This window comes from Myotis nattereri, assembly GCF_964212035.1.
Source record: "Myotis nattereri genome assembly, chromosome: X".
Classification (NCBI taxonomy): Eukaryota; Metazoa; Chordata; class Mammalia; order Chiroptera; family Vespertilionidae; genus Myotis; species Myotis nattereri.
In genome coordinates, this window is record NC_138078.1 from 115,124,311 (window position 1) to 115,136,864 (window position 12,554).

Below are 12,554 nucleotides of genomic sequence, written 5' to 3' on the forward strand. Positions count from 1 at the left end.
GGTATATATTTACACTGTTCTTCTCCTTTTAATGTTTTGAACTCATACAGCCAGTGCAGTAAGAAGAACCAGGGATTCATCCTGGAGGGAACAGAGGCCAAGGTTCATTACAGACCTCTTTTAGAAAGCTAATAGGAAACAAGTGGTGTTGCATTTCCCTGTAGTCTGCCCATGCCCTAGGCAAGAGTCCTTGCAATTTACACAAAGTATAAGCCAGTTTGCTGGGAGGGTGGGGGGAGGGCACAGATCAAATTTAAGACCAAGCTGGTGGAATTTGGCCATGGTAAATATTTGGAATAGGATTAAAGATCATAATCTAGGCCAACTTACTGGCACAACTAAAAGAGATTTAAAAATCCACACTCAGCCACCATCTCATCCCTATTAGAATAGCTATTATCAAAAAAACAAGAAGTAACAAGCTTTGAAGAGGATGTAGAGAAAAGGGAACCCACATACACTGCTGGTGGGATTCATAGGTACAGCTACCATGGAAAACAGTAAGGAGGTTCCTCAAAAAAATTAAAAAATAGAACTAACTACCATATGATCCAGCAATTTGTCTTCTGGGTATTTATTCAAAGAATATAAATCACTAATTCACAAAGATATATACACCCCTCTGATCATTGTGGCGTTATAGGGAAACAACCTAAGTGTCCATAAACAGATGAGGTGATAATGACAATGTGAGACAGACAAACACACACACACACACACACACACACACACACACACACACACACACTGGAATACTACTCAGATATAGAAAAGATAAAATAGTGCCATTTCTGACAACTTTGAAGGACCTTCAGGGTATCATGCTAAGTGAAATAAGTCAGACAGAAAAGGAAAAACAAAGTATGATTTCACTTATATGTAGAGTATAAAAGCAAAAAATAAATAAACAAAAACAAACAAACTCATAGATACAGATAACAGATTGGTGGTTACAAAAGGGGAAGGAGGAAAGGGAGAAGGCAAAATGGGTAAAGGAGGTCAAATGTATGGTAACAATGGAAACTATTGTGATAAGCATGCTATATACTGTAAACAGATATTGAATTATAATACTATACACCTGAAGCTTAAATAATGTTATTAATAAATATTACCTCAATTAAGAAAATATATTTACTTGATGATTAGATCGGTGTCATTTGTATTATTTAAGTTATTGAACTTGATAAGTGACTATAGTGTATCTGCTACTTTTTTTTTTTAATCCTCACTCGAGGATATTTTTCCATTTATTTTAGAGAGAGCGGAAGAGAGAGGGAAGGACAGAGAGAAACATCGCTGTGAGAGAAACACATCAATTCATTGCCTCCAGCATGCGCCCCAACCAGGGCCAGGACCAAGGAGGAGCCTACAACTGAGTATGTGCCCTTGACCAGAATCAAACCCAGGACCCTTTGGTCTGCTGGCTGACGCTCTAGCCACTGAGCCAAACCAGCTAGGACTATCTGCTACTTTTTAACTAAAATGTATTTCAAGGCATTTAAAATATATTTTAGTGGCGTATAATTTGGCTAACCAATAATGTTTGAAAGAATCTATAGGCAATATAAGGCCTTTTAATCCTCTTCAAATCACAGAATCACAATTGGCTAAACATTATCAAACTTAAATCCTGAAATATTGAAAGAAGGCTGGCATTTGGAAACCCATAAAGCTCAAATAAACTCTTACTTATGGGAAAAATACATTTCTCATTCATACCATATTGTTTTCTTTGCTCCATAAATGCATTTATGCTAACTGATCTTTTGTTGACTTACCAAAAAACTTTAGTTCAAAAATATGTCAATGGAAATTTAATTATCAAGTTAAAAAGATTTATTTTTCTACAGTTTTGAGCCGCAAGAATGACTAGCTATATCATCTAGGATTTTATATTCTATGCTTTCGTAATAAATTGCTCATGAAAATGTCCAATGTTATCCTTTCATTTCCCCAGAATGTTCTTTGAAACCATATATGACAGATGCTTATCTTCACCTAAGCAGTTTAACAGTTGTTCTGCTTAATGTTATATGTTAACACATACATTAGACAGAGAATAAAATCCTAATTTATGAGAAAATAATTATTTTTAAAGTCTAAATTTTAAAATATTTTAATGAATGCAATAGTTTTATTAATTTGCAAGCCATATCCTCAATAACTGCTAAGTGTTACTAATGATGGTCCCTGGGACATTCAATGAGTAAATAAAAATAATTTTAAAGTAGTATATCAATTGCTTATATATAAATGTATACTTGAGTAAAATATCTTTTTGGAAATATATTATTTTAAAAGTTTAAATAACCAGCCAAGGAATCTTGTATTAGTATATTAATTTGAATCTCTTTATAAATTAATATAAATTAATGAGTTGTTGGTATATTAAGTTGCTATTTTACTATAGTGTTCCTTTTCTGGTTATCTTAAGTAAGTAACAATTGATTTGAGAAATAAGAACATATATCATTCCTTCTTCTAACCTTCTTCCAACTGAAATTTTTAAAAACTGAAAACTGAATAAAAGAATCTGCAAACAGAAACATGAGTTGATATAATCCATCTCATCAAGTTTTTCTTGTTCCTCTGTAAACTTTATCCATTTATATATATAAAAGTCTAAGCAACCGGCCGAGCAGCCAGTAGTTATGATGTGCACTGACCACCAGGGGGGGCAGATGCTTGATGCAGGAGCAGAAACCACAGGCATGGAAACATGGAACAGACTGATGAATCTCAGAGGGAAGTGGGGAGAGGGGAGGATGGGAAGAGATTAACCAAAGGTCTTATATGCATACTAGAGCCCTGGTGCATGGATTCGTGCACCAGTGGGGTCCCTCAGCCTGGCCTGTGGGGATCAGGCCAAAACTGGCTCTCCAACATCCCCCGAGGGGTCCCAGATTGTGAGAGGACGCAGGCCAGGCTGAAGGACCCCACCAGTGCATGAATCTGAGCACCACAACTCTAGTCCTATCTAATAAAAGAGAAACATGGTAATTAGCGTACGACCGCTACCCTTCCCATTGGCTAATCAGGGTGATATGCAAATTAACTGCCAGCCAAGATGGCGGCCGGCAGCCAGGCAGCTTGAAACTAACATGAGGCTTGCTTGCTTCAGTGACAGAGAACTCCAACGTTCCCCGCCTGCCTGGCCGGCCTCTGAGCCTGCAGTTTAAAACATAGTTACAAATATAGAAGCTAAACGAAACCCCAGAAACCTGCTTTCAGCGAGCTGTGATCTCAGAGCTGGAGTTATACATTGTTTCGATTATAGAACCGAAACAAACCAGATACCTGCTTTCAGGAGCGGAAGCCTAAGAGTTGGAGCCTCAGAGCTAAAGCTGGCCCAAATAAAAAGAAAAAAAAGGAGCAGTTGGGAGCTTCCGTCACCTGCCAGCCTGAAAACAGCCCTCAGCCCCTCACCCAGACTGGCCAGGCACCCCAGTGGGGACCCCCACCCTGAAGGGTGTGTGACCAGCTGCAAACAGCCATCATCCCCTCACCCAAGCTGGCCAGGCACCCCAGTGGGGACCCCCACCCTGATCCAGGACACCCTTCAGAGCAAACCAGCCAGCCCCCACCCGTGCACCAGACCTCTATCCTATATAGTAAAAGGGTAATATGCCTCCCAGCACCGGGATCAGCGGAGCTGCGAGGCCTCCTGGCACCAGGATCAGCGTGACAGGGGGCAGCTCCCCAACCCCGATTGCCCTGCGGCTCTGTGTGTGACAGGGTGCGGTGCCCCAACCCAGATCGGCCCTGCTCTGTGTGTGACAGGGTGCGGCGCCCCAATCCCCCCCACCACGGGCCCTGCTCTGTGTGTGACGGGGTAGAGCCATAACCTCCCCATTGGCCCTGCCCTGAGTGTGACAGGGTGTGGCACCCCTACCCCCTGATCCACCCTGCTCTGTGTGTGACAGGGGGCGGTGCCCCAACTCCCCTATTAGCCCTACTCCGTGAGTGACAGGGGGGAGCTCCCAACCCCCTGATCGGCCCTGCTCTGTGCATGAGCGTGACAGGGTATGGAGCCCAACGCCCCTAATGGGCGCTGCTCTGTGAGTGACAGGGGGTGGCGCCACAACCTCCCCATCAACCCTGCCTTGAGTGTGACAGGGGGCAGTGCCCTAACCCCCCAATAAGCCCTACCCTGAGCGTGACTGAGGGTGGCATTGCAACCTCCCGATCCGCCCTGCTCTGTGCATGACAGGGGCGGCGCCCCAACTCCACAATCAGCCCTGCTCTGAGCCCTACCAGGGGCTGCACCTAGGGATTGGGCCTGCCCTCTGCCACCCGGGAGCAGGCCTAAGCCAGCAGGTCGTTATCTCCCGAGGGGTCCCAGACTGCGAGAGGGCTCAGGCCGGGCTGAGGGACCCCCCTTTCCCCCGAGTGAACAAATTTTTGTGCAACGGGCCTCTAGTTCATATATAATAACCTTCAGATTTAGGGTTTAATGTTTTCTCTTATTCTTTCATTTCTCCTAAGAGCAGAGTAGATTGATCACTAAGTTGACTCTCATTTTCATCTCCCAGTGCTTCAAATTTAAGGTATTAAAATTGTGAAATATGGGCTAGAAATAAAACTTAGCTGATTTTTTTAAATCTTAAAAGTAATAGAGTCTGGCTGGTGTGGCTCAGTGATTGAGCATCAACCTATGAACCAGGAGGTCATCGTTCGATTCCCAGTCAGGGTATAACTCGATCCACAGTGGGGCCATGCAGGAGGCAGCCAATCCATGATTTTCTCTCATCATTGATATTTCTATCTCTCCCTCCCTCTCCCTTAAAGAAATCTGAGAGGGAAGTGGGGAGAGGGGAGGGTGGGAAGAATATGTTCCATTGGTACTAGAAGGATAAGGAGAATGAAAGAAAACATTAATGGTTTTTGCCATCAAATTAATATTTCACTTCCTAAAAGAGATGAAGAAACAATAAAAGAAAACATGGATGGGAAAACAGAAAACAGGGTATGATATATTTTTCATCTAGTTTATGGCAATAACTTCCTAACTAGTCACCTGTCTCTAGTTTGTGCCTTCCTAAATCCACTTACTAGTATATGCAAATAAGCAAATTCTTCTCCATAAAATAAGACTTTAATCTTACTATAACATTGGAAAAAAGCCTTTGGGAGCAAACTGCTGATTACAGGCTCAGGTCCTGACTCTTCAGCTGGCCCACTCCTACATAGTCAAAACATTCCTTATGCTATCCCCCAAAACAGCCTTCCAACCCAGACAGTGTGGTACTACCAAAAATTGTTTTTATTTAATTTTGTGATTCTTACAGGTGCTGTTCTCCCATTCAGTTTTGAAAGCCTACTTATCCTTGAAGGAACAGCTCAAGATATTAATTCATACAGCTTAATATAACACGGTCTCTCTTCCCTTAACCCTGATGTACTTGTATTCTATTCTAAAGATTCTTGCATATGATTTTTATGCTCTCTTGAATTATTCTCCAATTGTTGTTTCATGAATTCATTTCTTCACAAAAATATTAACAAAGCTCCTATCAAGAGCAAGGTAACATGTATGAGACTATAAAACAGTTACTCTCAGCTGGGGAGGACAATCACCTCAAATTTGAAAATGTATGTGGGTAGTTTTGCCTATAAGAGTTACTGTGAGATTCTAGTAGCATTTAGTATAGAGTGCTGAGGGATAATAATTATCAATGCTGTGGGGCAGTTCCGTTATCTGAAGAGTTCTCCCTCCTAAACTGTGAGCATGAAAAGACTCTAATATGAACCAGACATGACTTGTGGCCTCAATGAGCTTATTGGTTCAAAGGAAGTATGGCATGAGTGTCATGCATAAAAGTGTTATATTCTCAGAACACAAACTATCTGTTGTCAGGATTGTGTTGGTTATTTTCTCTCAGTCCCTTGTAGTACCTAGTACTAGTCAGGATACACAATAGGTACTAGGTAAAAACTTACTGACTTGAAACATATTTTGGAAAACCCTAAAATTCAATGTATATTATGTCCTCCAGGGGAGCGATATTTCTGCAGATAATCATGTCATCATCACGACTTTTTAAAATCAATGAAGAAGACAAAGCTGTGACATGAGCCTGCTAGTCCTCCTGAGGGCCAGCTATGAAGTTTTTGGAGTGGAAAAACAGCCTTGACAATAAGTAGAAGGAGACAGGGAACAAGAAAGTGTCAGGAAAGCACTGGAGCGGCAATTCCTTCCCTTGAACCACGGGTTTATTATAGAGCATTTTACCTTATACGGATTGGTGCTGAATAACTGCAGATTTGTTTTCTTTTTTCATATCCTCTTCCTGACTATAACAATCATAAAGTGCATACATTGCAGAAGAAAAATTTACTCAGCTCATCTACACAATATTCTTTTTTTATAACCAAATTTTATTCATCTGTAGCTCTTGTTGGGTTGCAACAGTTAAATAAAATGACAAATAGTTTTCATTACACATGTCAACAATGAAAAAAATACATATGTGCATATCTAAGAACACTACTTTAAATGTATATTGTGCCTTTCTTCTGAAGGGAGCTCATTTTTTCTGCATTTGATCTTACAATAGCATTATGAGATAGACATCGTCATCTCATTTTACAGTTGTAGAAATCACTGTCCCCAGAGATAAAGTAACTTCCTGGAAGTCACATAGTCTGTGTCAAGGCCTGGACTAAAAGTCAGTGCTCTTGACTCCCTAGAAAATATATTACTTGGGAGACTTTATTTATCTGCCTTTATTGCTTCACAGATAAGAAAAGTCCTCCAGGAAAAGCAACAAATCTACATACCACCCGAGATGCTAGACTTCTACAATCTGTTTCATTTCACAGGATTTTCTGTTACACTGCTTTTAGTTAACTATACACCAGAGGAGGCGGGAGAACAAAAATTGTCATTTGAAAATGTTGGCTACAATCTGCAATGATCAACAAATTCTCACTCAGTAAGTTGAGCTTGCTTTAAAGGAAAAAGCTTGGGACTGCCTCATGCCTGCAACTCCCATGGAAAACAATGAAAAATGCGGTCTAAATCACTGGTAGAAATACAGTAGACTGCCAAACTAACACAAGTCCAACAGGGCTGTAGAATCTACTTGAATAGAAAATAAATATGTTCTATGCAATGGGAAGCTTTGGCACAAAAAGCACTAAGGCAGATTTCTCCAATGAATATTAAAGTTTTTAGTATAATACTTTCCTATTAATATATTTTATAAAACCTTTAAAATTAGATATACAGAGGTTAGCTTCAGAGATATCTACTAAATTCACAGAAAGACTAAGTTTGTGAGAAAAAAAATGCAGTTGACTGGGAAAAGTATATGCTGGACTCCTACTATATTTTTTTAGTAAAACCCCATATGCCCTTCAGACCATCCTAAGGAACCAAGCAAATGTAACATTTATTATTTATCATTTCAAATAGATTACAGACTCTATAAGGGCAGGGAGAACTCCTTATAGGCTCATCATTAGTAATAATGAGATAATACATGTAAAGGGATCACTCAGTATCTGACATATGGTGAGTGACCAATAAATGAAAACATCTATATCAACATTTTTATTCCTAATAGAGCCAAGCACAGTGTTTGGATTCAGCAGGTAGTTAGTGTTTATCCAGATGACGCTAAGGTTAGGGGCAACAATACACCCCCGTCAAATATCTGCATATAACTTGATTCCTCAAAACCTTACCTACTAATAACCTACTGTTTAACAGAAGCCTTACTGGTCAATACAAATAGTCAATTAGCAGATATTTTGTGTGTATATATACACACATACATACACACACACACACACACACACACACACACTACAGTCTTACAATAAAGTAAGCTAGCGAAAGGAAAATGTTAAGAAAATCAAAAGGAAGAAAAATACATTGACAGAATACATTTACAGTATATGTTGAAAAAATCCATGTATAAGTGGAGCTGTGCAGTTCAAACCAATGTTGTCCAAGGGTCAACTCTACATACTGCTATTTAGCCTATAATTTCCAGATAAATAAAATGCTCTCTAAATTATTCCTAGAAAAATAAAATTTACTAGAAATGGTATACTACATTTGGGAGATTAAAAAAGTGAGCATGAATAAAGACGAGAGTTGGTCTTCAACACCTACGGTGTAAAACATTTTTCTATGTCACGTAGTATTTTAAAATTATTTTTATTTTTTTGTTTTTTAAATTCTTTATTGTTTAAAGTATTACATATTGCATTACATATGTCTCCTTTTTCCCCCATGACCTTTCCCTGGCCACGCCCCACCCCCCAGCACATGCCCTCACCCCTTAGTGTCTGTGTCCATTTGTTTATTTTTTAAAATTTGTCTTTATTATTGGAAGTTTTAATATGATCTCACTTATATGTGAAAACTAAATGAAAACAAAACTCATAGTGTCAGAAAACAGATAGGTGGTTTCCAGAGACGGGAGTTCAGGAGTAGACAAAATGGGCAAAGGGGGTGAAAAAAATACAACCTTCCAGTTATAAAATACATAAGCCACAGGGATATAAGGTACAGCATGGTGACTACAGTTCATAATACTCTATTATATATTTGAAAGTGGCTAAGAGAGTACACCTTAAATGTTCTCATCACAAGCAAAAAATGTAATTATGTATAGAGATGAACATTAGACTTATGTGGTGATTATTCTGCAATGTAAATGAATATTGAATCATTATGTTGTACACCTGAAACTAATAAAATATTATATGCCCCCAAAATAAAGAAATAAAACACTTTTCTAGATTTCTTTGTAGAGTTGACAACAGTACCAAGAGTCCATTAAGACTCAATGATTTTGATGCTCTGCTATAACAATAGTGAAATGCAACTTCCAAGTTCAATAAGCTAGTAAATATAGTAGATCCTTGGAATTTATGGATTTAACATTTGCAGTTTCGACTATTCATGAAGTGACTCCATGGGTCCATGACCTATAGTAACTTATAATGTTGCTGACCCATAAATTTGGATCTTGAGAGGCTGGTATAGTAAAGTTGATTTAGCTAGTGAGTGAGCTGGTCAACTGCCCAGCATCCAAAACTCTAGGCCCTTCTATATGTGTTGGGCTTGTATAGAGCAACTCTGCTGAAGTGATGAAAGTTTACTTTATTTCTATGCAAAAAATGGCCCAGAAAAGAAAAACAACTGCGAGAGCTAACACTGGCAGTGAAAAGAAAGTGCTAGTTCTTAGCCAGAAAAATGACTTTGTAAATGATGTTAGTCTTGTATTTATAGAATCATTAATGGTCTAAAAAGGGTCTGTTAAATTTTTCAGTTATACTTTGCTGCATTTTATGAGGGAAATTATATGCTACAGTGATATTTGAGATTATGGGGGGTCAGAAAGGTCTCAGGGCCTATCCCCTGTGAATGGAGAAGGTGTGTTGTGCTTCCATTATGGTGCTCCATTAGAAACAATAGCATGTCACTTTCATGGATAAAGTTTATTAAAAAGATTACTGGAACTATTTTATGTGTTATCTCCTGGGCTACTCTGGAGACTGAGGGCTAATAATTGGGTTATAAGGACAATTGAATTATTAAAATTCCACAGAAACAATTAGAATGCATGCTCACTCTAAAAAAAATGCAGGTCCTTATTAATTGAAATTTCACAAACAGAGATGCCTTTAATCTTCACTAAATAAATGCAAATGTATTCTTTAAGTCTTAACGACACTATGTAGCAGTTGGCACTTAGTTAAAATTTTCTTATTTCAATCTGATTTATCTTTGAATGTAATTTATGCTTGGTAGTGCTTTTGTTATATTCATTTTAAGGATACATTTGTTGAAAGCCCAACCACCATATATTTAAAAAGAATAATTTTTCACCCTAAATAAAGCATCATGGTTTTGCAACATATTTGTGTTGATTTTTCACATCTGAGAATTAAAAACACAGTTAAATTTGAAATGCTTATGCTGTGCATTAAGGTATCAAAATGTACAGACTTGTAAAGGGGAAATATAAAGACAAAACTGCCCAGCTATGGTGACTCAGTGGTTAAGCATTGACCTATGAACCAGGAGGTCACAATTCGATTCCCAGTCAGGGAACACTGCCCAGGTTGTGGGTTTGATCCCCAGTGTGGGGTGTGCAGGAGGCAGCTTATCAATGATTCTCTCTCATCATTGATGTTTCTATCTCTCTGTCCCTCTCCCTTCCTCTCTGAAATCAATACATATATATATATATATATATATATATATATATATATATATGCCTAAGCAACTGTTGGACTATTCAACTGGTAGCTATGATGTGCGCTGACCACCAGGGGGCAGACGCTCAATACACAGGCATGGAAACATGGAACAGACTGATAAATCTCAGAGGCAAGGAAGGAGTGGGGAGGATGGAAAGAGATTAACCAAAGATCTTATATGCATACTAGAGGCCTGGTGCACAAATCCATACACCAGACCATTTTTGGCCTGTTCGCCGCAGGCCAGACCTAGGGACTCCTCCAGTGCCTGTGGGGTCAGGCCAAAGCCTGCAGTCTGACATCTCCCAAGGGGTCCCAGGTTGCTAGAGGGCACAGGCCGAGTTGAGGGACTCCACCGGTGCACATGCAACAGACCTCTAGTATTTTTTTTAAATATATTTTTATTGATTTTTTACAGAGTGGAAGGGAGAGGGATAGAGAGTTAGAAACATCGATGAGAGAGAAACATCGACCAGCTGCCTCCTGCACACCTCCTACTGGGGATGTGCCTGCAACCAAGGTATATGCCCTTGACCGGTATCGAACCTGGGACCCTTCAGTCCACAGGCCGACGCTCTATCCACCGAGCCAAACCGGTTTTGGCAGACCTCTAGTATTTTTATAAAAAGACAAAGACTACTTAGAGTTCCACTTTAACGCAGGGTGTTGAAAATAAGTTAGGACATAGTACATTTATATTCAGATTTATTCCGGTGTCCACCAAAACTTGGACTATGAGAATATTCCAATGGCCAACTGGGACAATCATCTTAATGAACACAGGTGCTTTTTAGTGACAGAGAAGCAAAAGGACAGGAAAATGCTTTGGCAACCTATGGTATAAAATAATCTTAATTTCTTCTACCAGAGCAATATTGTGTAACATGGTAATTTGTTTTTCTTTTCAGTGTCACCATCCGGCTCCCATTCTGTGCAGAATGTCTTAATTTGGATCCAAAAACAAATGTTTCAAAAGTGGCTCATTCTGTTGTTCAACTTACCCCAAGGAGTTTAACTATTATTACCCCTGCCAATACGAATACGCTCCTGATGAAGTAGGCATGATCAGGGTACAAGGGCAAGGATTAGTCAAAGGAAGAGCTTAAACATCATTTTGCACAAGTTCACTGAGCAACAGATAATAGCTACTATTTAATGAGTATACATTTTTTGTCAGGCTTCATATACATTAGTTAATTTCTAAAATTTAGCTAATGGGCATGGACTTTTTGCTAATCTTATTTTATAGATCAGGGTATTCTGATTCAGTGGGGTTTGTTCATTCATCTGCTTATTCACTCTATGAATAATAAGCAAACACCTACTATGTTAATTAGAATGCCAAAATTTGCAATGTCTATTCACCTGGGCTCCAGCATCTGGAATCTGCCTAAAACAAGACTTCCTCCCACAGGAGAACAATTTTGGTTCTCACTGGTGACCCCTCTCTTCCTATAGCAATACCTATCCATAGACCAGGCACAAACACTATTAGACATGCCCAGCCAGCATGGCTCAGAAATTGAGCATTGACCTATGAACCAGGAGGTCACTGCTTATATTCCCAGTCAGGGCACATGTCCAGGCTGTGGGCTCAATCCCCAGTATGGGGAGTGCAGGAGGTAGCCTACCTATGATTCTCTTGCATCATTGGTGTTTCTATCCCTCTCCCTCTCTCTTCCTCTCTGAAATCAATGAAAATATATTTACCAAAAACAAACAAACAAACAAAACAACAACCAAATAAACAAACTACTGAACATGCCATTGGGCAATCAGAAGGAAAACATAAAAACTTTAAGTTGAACTATATCACTGTTATGAGAAAGATGGGCAGTGACCTCCAAATTTAAGAGGCATTATACTCTAAAACTAATATTCAGCCTGCACCTTCCCATAAATCCTGATGATATTCAAAATAGTAAGCTTTTTTGTTTTATTTTCTGAATCTATCTTACAATATAGTCGATAACACCCCTCAAAAAGTTTTACACACAACCAAGCCAAAACAATACTTTCTATAATTTCAACCATGTTTCTACTTTCATCTATTTGTGCCCGGCTAAGTAAATACCTTCTCTCCTTGGTGTATTTGTCCTTCAGATACTTATAGACAGTTCTCATGTTTCTCATTAATCATTGCTTAGCCAAGCTCTACATAATTAATCCTTTTAATCTTTCCTCATAAATTAGTCGCTCTTGGGATGTTCTCAGTACTGTGCACTATATTTTCCAAGACTTTTGTTATAAGGTGTCCTGTATTTCACACACCATTCCAACAGAATCAAGTGTGAACGAACTTGATCTATTCCATGTTGGCATGTGGACCA

General features: G+C 39.2%; 1 protein-coding gene across 1 annotated transcript in view; it reads right to left on the reverse strand.

The window, feature by feature from the left end:
- The window catches only part of TENM1 (teneurin transmembrane protein 1), a 934,848-nt gene that overhangs the window by 709,730 nt on the left and 212,564 nt on the right, over nucleotides 1–12,554 (reverse strand). The window lies entirely within an intron of this gene.